Below are 11,220 nucleotides of genomic sequence, written 5' to 3' on the forward strand. Positions count from 1 at the left end.
CTGAACAATTTCAGCCATGAAATTCAGCCATACATGATCAAATAGCAACACCCACTGGATTCTCCAATTACATCAAATGAACTACAGGACAAAATACAAACTCTCCAACCCAAAAATACCTATGAGGTTGATGGTATCCTAAATTAAATTATAAAATATACAGACCACAAATCCCAATTGGCTATACTTAAACTCTTTAACATCATCCTCAACTCTGGCATCTTCCTCAATATTTGGAACAAAGGACTGATCACCCCAATCCACAAAAGTGGAGACAAATTTGACCCAAATAACGACCATGAGACATGCGTCAACAGCAACCTTAGGAAAATCCTCTGCATTATATCATTAACAGCCGACTCGTACATTTCCTCAGTGCAAACAATGTACTGAACAAATGTCAAATTGGCTTTTTACCAAATTACTGTACGCCAGACCACGTATTCACCCTGCACACCTTAATTGACTAACAGACAAACCAAAACAGAGGTAAAGACTTCTCATGCTTTGTAGATTTCAAAAAAGTTTAAACTCAATTTGGCATGAAGGCCTGCTATATACAATTATGGAAAGTGGTGTTGAGGGAAAAATTGGCAGATTGGTGAGACAGGGATGCAGCTTAAGCCCCACCCTATATATATATATATATATTGAAGAGGGTGGGGCTTAAGCCGCATCCATATATATTGAAGAGGCTTGGGCTTAAGCTGCATCCCTGTCTCACCCCCCCAGGGATTATTTTTGTGTGTGCCAATTTTATATATATATATATATATATATATATATATATATATATATATATATATATAAATTAATTGGTGAGGGCACTAGAACAGTCTGCAGCACCCGGTCTCACCCTACTAGAAACTGAAGTCAAATGTCTACTGTTTGCTGATGATCTGGTGCTTCTGTCCCCAACCAAGGAGGGCCTACAGCAGCACCTAGATCTTCTGCACATATTCTGTCAGACCTGGACCCTGACAGTAAATCTTAGTAATACAAAAATAATGGGTGTTCCAAAAAAGGTTCACGAATACAAATTCCATCATCTAGACACCATTGCCCTAGAGCACACAAAAAACTATACATACCTCGGTCTAAACATCAGCACCACAGGTAACTTCCACAAAGCTGTGAATGTTCTGAGAGACAAGGCAAGAAGGGCCTTCTACCACATCAAAAGGAACAGAAAAAACCCATTGCCCTTTATGGTTGTGAGGTCTGGGGTCCGCTTACCAACCAAGAATTCACAAAATGGGACAAACACCAAATTGAGACTCTGCATGCAGAATTCTGCAAAAAATACCCTCTGTGTACAACGTAAAACACCAAATAATGCATGCAGAGCAGAATTAGGCCGATATCCATTCATGATCAAAATCCAAAAAAAGAGCAGTTAAATTCTACAACCACCCAAAAAGGAAACGATTCCCAAACCTTCCATAACAAAGCCATTACCTACAGAGAAATTAACCTGGAGAAGAGCCCCCTAAGCAAGCTGGTCCTGGGGATCTGTTCACAAACACAAACAGACTCCACAGAGCCCCAGGACAGCAGCACAATTAGACCCAACCAAATCATGAGAAAACAAAAAGATAATTACTTGACACATTGGAAAAAAATAACAAAAACAGAGCAAACTAGAATGCTATTTGGCCCTAAACAGAGAATACACAGTGGCAGAAAACCTGACCACTGCGACTGACCCAAAATTAAGGAAATCTTTGACTATGTACAGACTCAGTGAGCATAGCCTTGCTATTGAGAAAGACCTGACTCTCAAGAGAAGACAGACTATGTGCACATTGGCCACAAAATGAGGTGGAAATGGAGCTGCACTTCCTAAACTCCTGCGAAATGTATGACCATATTAGAGACACATACAGTGCCTTGCGAAAGTATTCGGCCCCCTTGAACTTTGCGACCTTTTGCCACATTTCAGGCTTCAAACATAAAGATATAAAACTGTATTTTTTTGTGAAGAATCAACAACAAGTGGGACACAATCATGAAGTGGAACGACATTTATTGGATATTTCAAACTTTTTTAACAAATCGAAAACTGAAAAATTGGGCGCGCAAAATTATTCAGCCCCTTTACTTACAGTGCAGCAAACTCTCTCCAGAAGTTCAGTGAGGATCTCTGAATGATCCAATGTTGACCTAAATGACTAATGATGATAAATACAATCCACCTGTGTGTAATCAAGTCTCCGTATAAATGCACCTGCACTGTGATAGTCTCAGAGGTCCGTTAAAAGCGCAGAGAGCATCATGAAGAACAAGGAACACACCAGGCAGGTCCGAGATACTGTTGTGAAGAAGTTTAAAGCCGGATTTGGATACAAAAAGATTTCCCAGGCTTTAAACATCCCAAGGAGCACTGTGCAATCGATAATATTGAAATGGAAGGAGTATCAGACCACTGCAAATCTACCAAGACCTGGCCGTCCCTCTAAACGTTCAGCTCATACAAGGAGAAGACTGATCAGAGATGCATCCAAGAGGCCCATGATCACTCTGGATGAACTGCAGAGATCTACAGCTGAGGTGGGAGACTCTGTCCATAGGACAACAATCAGTCATATATTGCACAAATCTGGCCTTTATGGAAGAGTGGCAAGAAGAAAGCCATTTCTTAAAGATATCCATAAAAAGTGTCGTTTAAAGTTTGCCACAAGCCACCTGGGAGACACACCAAACATGTAGAAGAAGGTGCTCTGGTCAGATGAAACCAAAATTGAACTTTTTGGCAACAATGCAAAACATTATGTTTGGCGTAAAAGCAACACCCTGAACACACCATCCCCACTGTCAAACATGGTGGTGGCAGCATCATGGTTTGGGCCTGCTTTTCTTCAGCAGGGACAGGGAAGATGGTTAAAATTGATGGGAAGATGGATGGAGCCAAATACAGGACCATTCTGGAAGAAAACCTGATGGAGTCTGCAAAAGACCTGAGACTGGGATGGAGATTTGTCTTCCAACAAGACAATGATCCAAAACATAAAGCAAAATCTACAATGGAATGGTTCACAAATAAACATATCCAGGTGTTAGAATGGCCAAGTCAAAGTCCAGACCTGAATCCAATCGAGAATCTGTGGGAAGAACTGAAAACTGCTGTTCACAAATGCTCTCCATCCAACCTCACTGAGCTCGAGCTGTTTTGCAAGGAGGAATTGGAAGAAATGTCAGTCTCTCGATGTGCAAAACTGATAGAGACATAACCCAAGCGACTTACAGCTGTAATCACAGCAAAAGGTGGCGCTACAAATTATTAACTTAAGGGGGCTGAATAATTTTGCACGCCCAATTTTTCAGTTTTTGATTTGTTAAAAAAGTTTGAAATATCCAATAAATGTCGTTCCACTTCATGATTGTGTCCCACTTGTTGTTGATTCTTCACAAAAAAATAAAGTTTTATATCTTTATGTTTGAAGCCTGAAATGTGGCAAAAGGTCGCAATGTTCAAGGGGGCCAAATACTGTATTTCCCTCTGATTACACAGACCCACAAAGAACACAAAAACAAATCCCACATCTATTAGGTGAAATTCTAGTGTGCCACCACAGCAGCAAGATTTGTGACCTGTTGCCACAAGAAAATGGTAACCTGTGAAGAACAAAACACCATTGTAAATATAACCTATATTTATTTATTTTCACTTTTGTACTTGAACTATTTGCACATCCTCACAAAACTGTATATAGACATAATATGACATTTGAAATGTTTAATTGTTTATTCTACTTTTGTTTACTATCTATTTCACTTGCTTTGGCAGTGTAAACATATATTTCCCATGCCAATAAAGCCCCTTAAATTGAATTGAGTGTGTATGGTGGTGGTGTTCACATCCTTCAGTGAAATGCCATATTTATTGCTCTCTCCATTGTTCATATTTCCAGTGAGCAAGAGCCCTGACACCTCTCCCTCCGTTCCTCTCTCAACTTCCCTCCTCACTGCCCCAAGTTGAAGTTCATGCTACCATTCGCAAGACCCGGCCCATGGCTACCTCCCTGTGTATCCCGCTTTCTCCCTCTCTTCCCTCACTCTGCCTCTTTCTCCCTCTCTTCTCTCACTCGGCCTCTTTCTCAGTCTTTTCTCACTCGGCCTCTTTCTCCCTCTCTTTCCTCACTCGGCCTCTTTCTCCCTCTCTTCTCTCACTCGGCCTCTTTCTCCTTCCCTTTCCTCACTCGGCCTCTTTCTCCCTCTTTTCCCTCACTCGGCCTCTTTCTCCCTCTCTTTCCTCACTCGGCCTCTTTCTCCCTCTCTTCTCTCACTCGGCCTCTTTCTCCTTCCCTTTCCTCACTCGGCCTCTTTCTTCATCTCTTCTCTCACTCGGCCTCTTTCTCCCTCTCTTCTTTCACTCGGCCTCTTTCTCCCTCTTCTCTTACTCGGCCTCTTTCTCCCTCTCTTCCCTCACTCTGCCTCTTTCTCCCTCTCTTCTCTCACTCTGCCTCTTTCTCCCTCTCTTCTCTCACTCTGCCTCTTTCTCCCTCTCTTCTCTCACTCGGCCTCTTTCTCCCTCTCTTCCCTCACTCTGCCTCTTTCTCCCTCTCTTCTCTCACTCTGCCTCTTTCTCCCTCTCTTCTCTCACTCGGCCTCTTTCTCCCTCTTTCTCTTTTCTCCTCACTCCTTCTCTCCTGTCCCGCTGTATTCTCCCTTATCACTGTTCCGTGAGTTCGGAGCAGCCAGACGCTGCCGCAGACACTGTGCTACTGATTCAGAGGGAACTCACACACACGTGCACGCACACACACACGCACACGCACACACACACACATGGAAACAAACCTTGTCTACACCGCTGGTTTCAATGCACGAAAGCAAACAATATGAGCAAATAACAGACTAGCATCTCTCCTTTTTGGTTCACTTACACATGTACTCAAAACACAAGGAATGAAATCATCTTGAACATAAAGTATTCCATATAGCGGAAAGAAGCATCAAACTAAGTCACGGGACTAGAGGGGTGAAATGGCCCAAGGCTAAAATGAAAGGCCTGGTGTTTCAAATGAAGGCATTGTTTGAGTGTGTGCTTGTGCGTTGTGTATATTATGTGTGTGGTGTCTGTCCTGTGCGTTGTGTGCGAGTCAGTGTGTGTGCTCCTGCACGTTGCTAGCCGCTCTTTTCCTGCCCGCCCAGGCCTGTGAGTGTGCTGGCTCGTGACTCGTTGAAATTCTACTGCCGGGCCTGCGCACGCTGCTGCTCGGCGGCAGAGAAGACTGGAAGGTTAGTTTTTAATCAATACAAGTTGCTGACGCTAGGACTTTCTGCCTCGCTCACTTTCTCTCTCTCTCTCTTTCTTTCTCTCTCTCTCTCTCTCTCTCTCTCTCTCTCTCTCTCTCTCTCTCTCTCTCTCTCTCTCTCTCTCTCTCTCTCTCTCTCTCTCTCTCTCTCTCTCTCTCTCTCTCTCTCTCTCTCTCTCTCTCTCTCTCTCTCTCTCTCTCTCTCTCTCTCTCTCTCTCTCTCTCTCTCTCTCTCTCTCTCTCTATCTCTCTCTGCAGTGCAGCTCCCTCCCTCCCCCATCCTTGTCTACTGGTAACTTTCAGCCCCCCGACTCCTTTTTCATCTCATCCCTCCTTCACTACTTCCCTCCCGCCCCCCTTCCCCCTGTCCTGGGGAGACGGGCTCTTGCAGACCAGACGGTGTGTGTGTGTGTGGACAGTGGGGTAGTGTTACCACACAGTGGACTGGTGCTGGTAGTTGTGATTTAGAATACAGATACTCAGACACTGTGTCAGGGCACAGTACTACAAGCCTAGAATGAGAGAAAAAGATGGGGACGAAAGAGGGGGAGGGCAAGAGAGGGGGAGGGCAAGAGAGGGGGAGGGCGAGAGAGCGAGAGATGACGAAAGAAAGCAAGAAACACACACACACAAGTAGCAGACGGACACGTTCAATTGGTTACCAGTGTGTGTCTTGTTAGTAGAACCAGAGGAAGATGTTATTGGGGACATGTGTTGCTCTGCTAGGCTAGACTGGGGTGGTTGGAGCTGGAACCGGTGCCCTGGGGCTCCACTATAACTCTAACCATTACACTGTGGTGTGTTCCAGTGCCCACAGGAATGCCCACCAGATGCCCGGTCGGGGATGAGCAATGCCATGTGTTGTGGGGCCCGAGCGGGCACAAGGGGGGGTGAGAAATGGCCCTTTGTGACCCCCCCCCGTGTGCCACTAGTGACCTCACACACATGTACACACACACACACACACACACACACACACACACACACACACACACACACACACACACACACACACACACACACACACACACACACACACACACACACACACACACACACACACACACACACACAGAGATAGAGAAAGAGGGAATGACCCCAGGGAATGACCCCTGTGCCCGCTGTCCGTCGTGAGGGAGGCAAATAGAAGCAACGTTGTTTTTATTCGGTGGTCTGACGGAACACAAACTGGTGTTTGTTACAAAGACCATACTTCAGTCATTCTCTCTTCCCCTCCATCCTTCGCCCTCTCTCTTTCACTCAATCCATACCCCTCTCTTTCTCCCTTCCGTCTCTCTAACCTCCCTCCCTCCCTCCCTGAATGAGACATAAAACTGTAAAGACACAGACCTGGGTGTTTGGAGAACGACAGCTCTTCTTTTGTGTGGTTACAGCCTGGGCCTAGATTCACACCAAAAAACTTCTTATGCAAAAACGTAAGAAGCTTCTAATGAAAAAATGTGCAAATCGTAAGTGCAATTCCTTAACAATATTTTAAGTTTGAATGATTTTCTTACGAACTTCTGATTTTTTTCCGTACAAATAAATCTTCTTGAGATGTTTGTTGCTAGGCAACCGTTTCAGCTAGCTATCTAGCTAGCAATGGCAATCGCGTTAGCATATTTCATTCTGAGATTACTGTTCTAAAACATGTTATTGTGTTTGAAATAATCAATATCGAAACTTTCAGATTCATTTTGTGAGTGAATTAAACATGTTAAATTGCTTTCATGAGCCTTCTCTCACTGCCCTTAGTTTGAATTTTTTTTGTTTTATTATTTAACTAGGCAAGTCAGTTAAGAACAAATTCTTATTTACAATGACGGCCTACCCCGGCCAAACCCGGACGACGCTGGGCCAATCGTGCGCCGCCCAATGGGACTCCCAATCACGGCCGGATGTGATACAGCCTGGATTCAAACCAGAGACTGAGAGTGACGCCTCTTGCACTGGGATGCAGTGCCTTAGACCGCTGCGCCACTCGGGAGTCCAGTTTAAGACAAAGGTTTCGCTGTCTTGGAATTAAGAACATTTGCAATAACTTTATTTTCAAGAATCTGACTTCTTCTTAACGTTTTGCTGAAGGAGAAACATAAGAAATAGCACAAGAACATTTCCAAGAACCTTTTTGAGGAATAGCAACTTTGCTCAGCTTCCTTCTTAAGTCTGTAGTTAAGGAGAAAATGGCAGTTAAGAAGAGATCTCTTCTTAAGAAGGTTTTTGTGAATCTGTGCCCTGTTCTTTATTCAGGACATTCCTTCTACCTTCACTCTGGGGCCTAGATAGATAGAAATCACACAACCAGACCAGTAAAAGTGGTGGTGGTGGTGAGGGCAACTATTTAATAGGAGAGACAGCGAGAAGGGATGACAGAAAGAAAAATGTAAACATTTAAAAGAGAGAGAGAGGGAGACCTAGAGTCCCAGGGTTGGAACAGTAAATAACACACAGACCCAGGGAGAGAGAAAGGTGGGGATTCCAACCCTCACACTCTTGCTCTGCAGCTGTTTGCTCTGGGGCTGTCTGTGTGTGTGTGTGTGTGCGCGCGTATCTGTGTGCGTGACTGAGTGTGTGTGCACAGTACGACGCTAGCAGCAGGTAACAGACAGCCGCTCTGCGCTCATCTGTCTGGGTGTCCTATCTGAGCGCCTTCAAGGTGAAGCTAGTTTCATATGGATGGGTTGGCGCGCACACACACGCGCAGACTGACAGACACACACACACACACACACACACACACTTCACACTTGAGTCATGGAGTCAAGCGTGGCGCAGTGTGGAGCGAGAGAGGAGCAGAAGAGACGGGGAGTTGGGAGAAAGGACACACACCCGGGGAAAGAGTGTGGTGTGGGATCTTAGCCTGTTCCTTTAAACTCCCTTTCAATGGAACCAGTAATCTCATCACGTGGAGAAGTGCTGACTCAGGCCGCTGGGTAAAGTGCCTGCAGACGAGTGTCATCTCGGAGGAGTTCAGCCTCATGTAATGCAAACCAGCTCCCAGCACCCAGAGTGGTGCGCTTATGAAACCACCTCTCCCTCGCGCCCCACGTCCCTTCCCTCTACCCCTCTATTATTCCACCTCGACCCTCTCCGCCACCAGCCTCCTCTCTGCCAGCCCCGCCATTCTCTCCACCACTGTTTCTCACTCGTTCCACCTCCGTCTTCCCCTCTCTCCATCTCATCCCTTCTCTGCCCCCCCCAGCCTCCACATCTCCCTCTACCCATTCATCTCCCCTCTGCCGCCCCTCCCGTCTCTGTCCTCTTCCTCTCCCTCCATCATTTACAGCTCCCTGAGGGATGAGCAGACACTCACCCCGCGGACTTATTTACATGCACACCTATCAGCAACACTGCAACACACTTCACCTTACACTATGCTTGCGTTCCAAATGGCACCCTGTTCCCTTTATAGGCCACTACTTTTGACCTATGATATCCTGCGGGTCTCTTTCAGTGCACACTAGAACCAACACCTCAAACTAGCTGACTATCAGTGAAATGAGTAGTATTTTAATGCTTCGTCATGAGCATTATTAGCAGCGTTAGCTATTCCTGGTCTGTGGATGCTGTAATATTACATTGATGCATTGATGAGTGAAAGGTGGCTCTTAGACAAGGTCTGCTTATAAGAATATGCATCAGAATTACTGTGGGAGAGTAGACAGGTCAGAGCATCTCCCCCTGCTGGTTCAACCAGGTCATGACCCCCAATAAAAATCTCCTAACATGACTTTACACATGACACGCTGATTATGTTTATGATAGCCCTAAAATAAACAACTTATAGGACGCAAACCTGTAACTTTCATACACATTTATCCCCTCAATTTAAGTGTAGGGGCAGCCCTTATTAAGAGAAGTGGCTGTGAGGCGACTGTCTGTGTGTGTGTGTGTGTGTGTGTGTGTGTGTGTGTGTGTGTGTGTGTGTGTGTGTGTGTGTGTGTGTGTGTGTGTGTGTGTGTGTGTGTGTGTGTGTGTGTGCCAACACAATGATGCTGGCTGGTGTTTGTGGGCCATCGCAGTAGACTCTTTACTGGGAGCAAATTGACACGAAGTACAAGAGCCTATTAAAGGTCTTATCTGTCTGTTCTGTTCTGCTTGCCCTTTATATAGAGGGAACTAAAGGACTGGGCAGCCAGGGCTACTGTCTTCGCTGCTTCAATTTACTGCCCACACACACACACACACACACACACACACACACACACACACACACACACACACACACACACACACACACACACACACACACACACACACACACACACACACACACACACACACACACACGGCAAAGACAAAAGGGGTCCGCACACAAACGCACACACGTACTTGCAAGCATACTCTCCACATCACGCTGCACACTCCTATATCTCAAACTATAAACTCCTTCCCCGATTGAAACATTGCTTATGAATCTGAACGTGATCCCAGACCTATTGACACTACGCAAGAGGCACTTCATCAACCCTCTCCAGTCTATCCAACTGTAGACTACGGATGTGTGTGTGTGTGTGTGTGTGTGTGTCTGTGAATTTTAGCCAGCGTGAAACGTACGCAAAGTTTACTCCACCCTTTGTCTCTCCTTTGCAGGGCTGTGTGACTTGTCTGAGGAGTGCCGTTACTATGGGACTGGGGCTGCGTGTGTGTACCAATGTCTTTGTTGGATTAGCCCGGGGGTAAGAGGGTGAGGAGAGGAGGACAAGTGTGTGTGTGTGTGTGTGTGTATGTATGTTGTATATAGGGGGCGTATGTGTCTACCCAGGATGACAAGGGGCGGGCCGTGTGTGTCTGGTGTGTGAGAACTGTATGATAGACGGGCAGAGAGCAGGGCATCACGGGGTCCTCAGTGTGGTGCTAAGCACCAGCGGTCTCAGGGGGCAACCAACACTGGCTCCCATGGTAGCCTCCACCCACCCCCCTACACTGCACTGACCCGCGGGCACTGTGCCCATCAAACACACACACACTCTTTATTTGGCTTTTCTTTAACACATATCCCCCTTCTTTCATTGGTATAGCCTTCATCACCCTCAACCCACTCTCCCAAAAAGCTGCCAATGAGAGAGGGGGAAGGGGGGTAGGAGGTATGGAGAGTGGGCACAGGCACACAAACAACGGCCCCTCAATCAACCGTCCCGACTGTACCCCCCTTTCCGTTTCCATGGCGAGCGGACTGGGAATGTTTACTGTTACAGTCACATCTCTCTCTCTCACTCTCCCTCCATCAATCCCTCCTTCCCTCTATCCCTTTCTCTCTGTCTACAATGGCCGCCATGGGTAACTTTTGTCCTTGGAGCCACAGGGAGGTTTAGAAACTAGGGGCCGAGTGTTGGGTGTGTGTGAGTGAGACAAGTTCCCGCTGTGGGGGTCACACACTTTAATATAGCGAAGCCCTCACTGTCCATCTCGAGCCTTTTTATGTCGGGGGCTTTAATATCGCGGCTCTATCAGACTACCCCCCCCCCCACAGACAAAATTGACATTGACGGAATGCACGGCAGAGGGAAAATGGCCGCTTGCACATAGAGCCGCTAGTAGTCCAGAGGCTCTGCCTCAAAGGGCATTTCTATGGGCGTCTGAAGAACAGAGAGATTGCAACAGCGCTACTGCAGGCCCTTTGTCCTTCCGCAATAAAACGGGTTATTTATTAGATAAGACAACTGTGTCCACTTAAGATTCCATGGCTCTTATGGTAAGAGTAGGGGAGTTAAAACCAGTGTCCCATACAATCATGACCACCTAATCATCACCAAGTGCGCTGAGCTTTCTGGCGAAAAATGGCGTCCTGAATACATACTCAAACAATGGCTCACAAACACCCAGATGGGGAGTGTGTGTGTGTGTGTGCACGTGTGGGTATGCGTGTGCTCGAGAAACAGGCCTCAGAGTCCCAGTCCTCAGCGCCAGGCCAAATTAATAATGCGCAGAGCGCCGGATTGGCAGGCCTGAGCAAACACAG

General features: G+C 46.4%; 1 protein-coding gene across 10 annotated transcripts in view; it reads right to left on the reverse strand.

Moving 5' to 3' along the window:
- LOC118387580 (nuclear factor 1 A-type) overlaps nt 1-11,220 on the reverse strand; it is a 236,119-nt gene that overhangs the window by 4,824 nt on the left and 220,075 nt on the right. The gene's annotated exons all lie outside the window — the stretch shown is intronic.

This window comes from Oncorhynchus keta, chromosome 1, assembly GCF_023373465.1.
Source record: "Oncorhynchus keta strain PuntledgeMale-10-30-2019 chromosome 1, Oket_V2, whole genome shotgun sequence".
Lineage (NCBI taxonomy): Eukaryota > Metazoa > Chordata > Actinopteri > Salmoniformes > Salmonidae > Oncorhynchus > Oncorhynchus keta.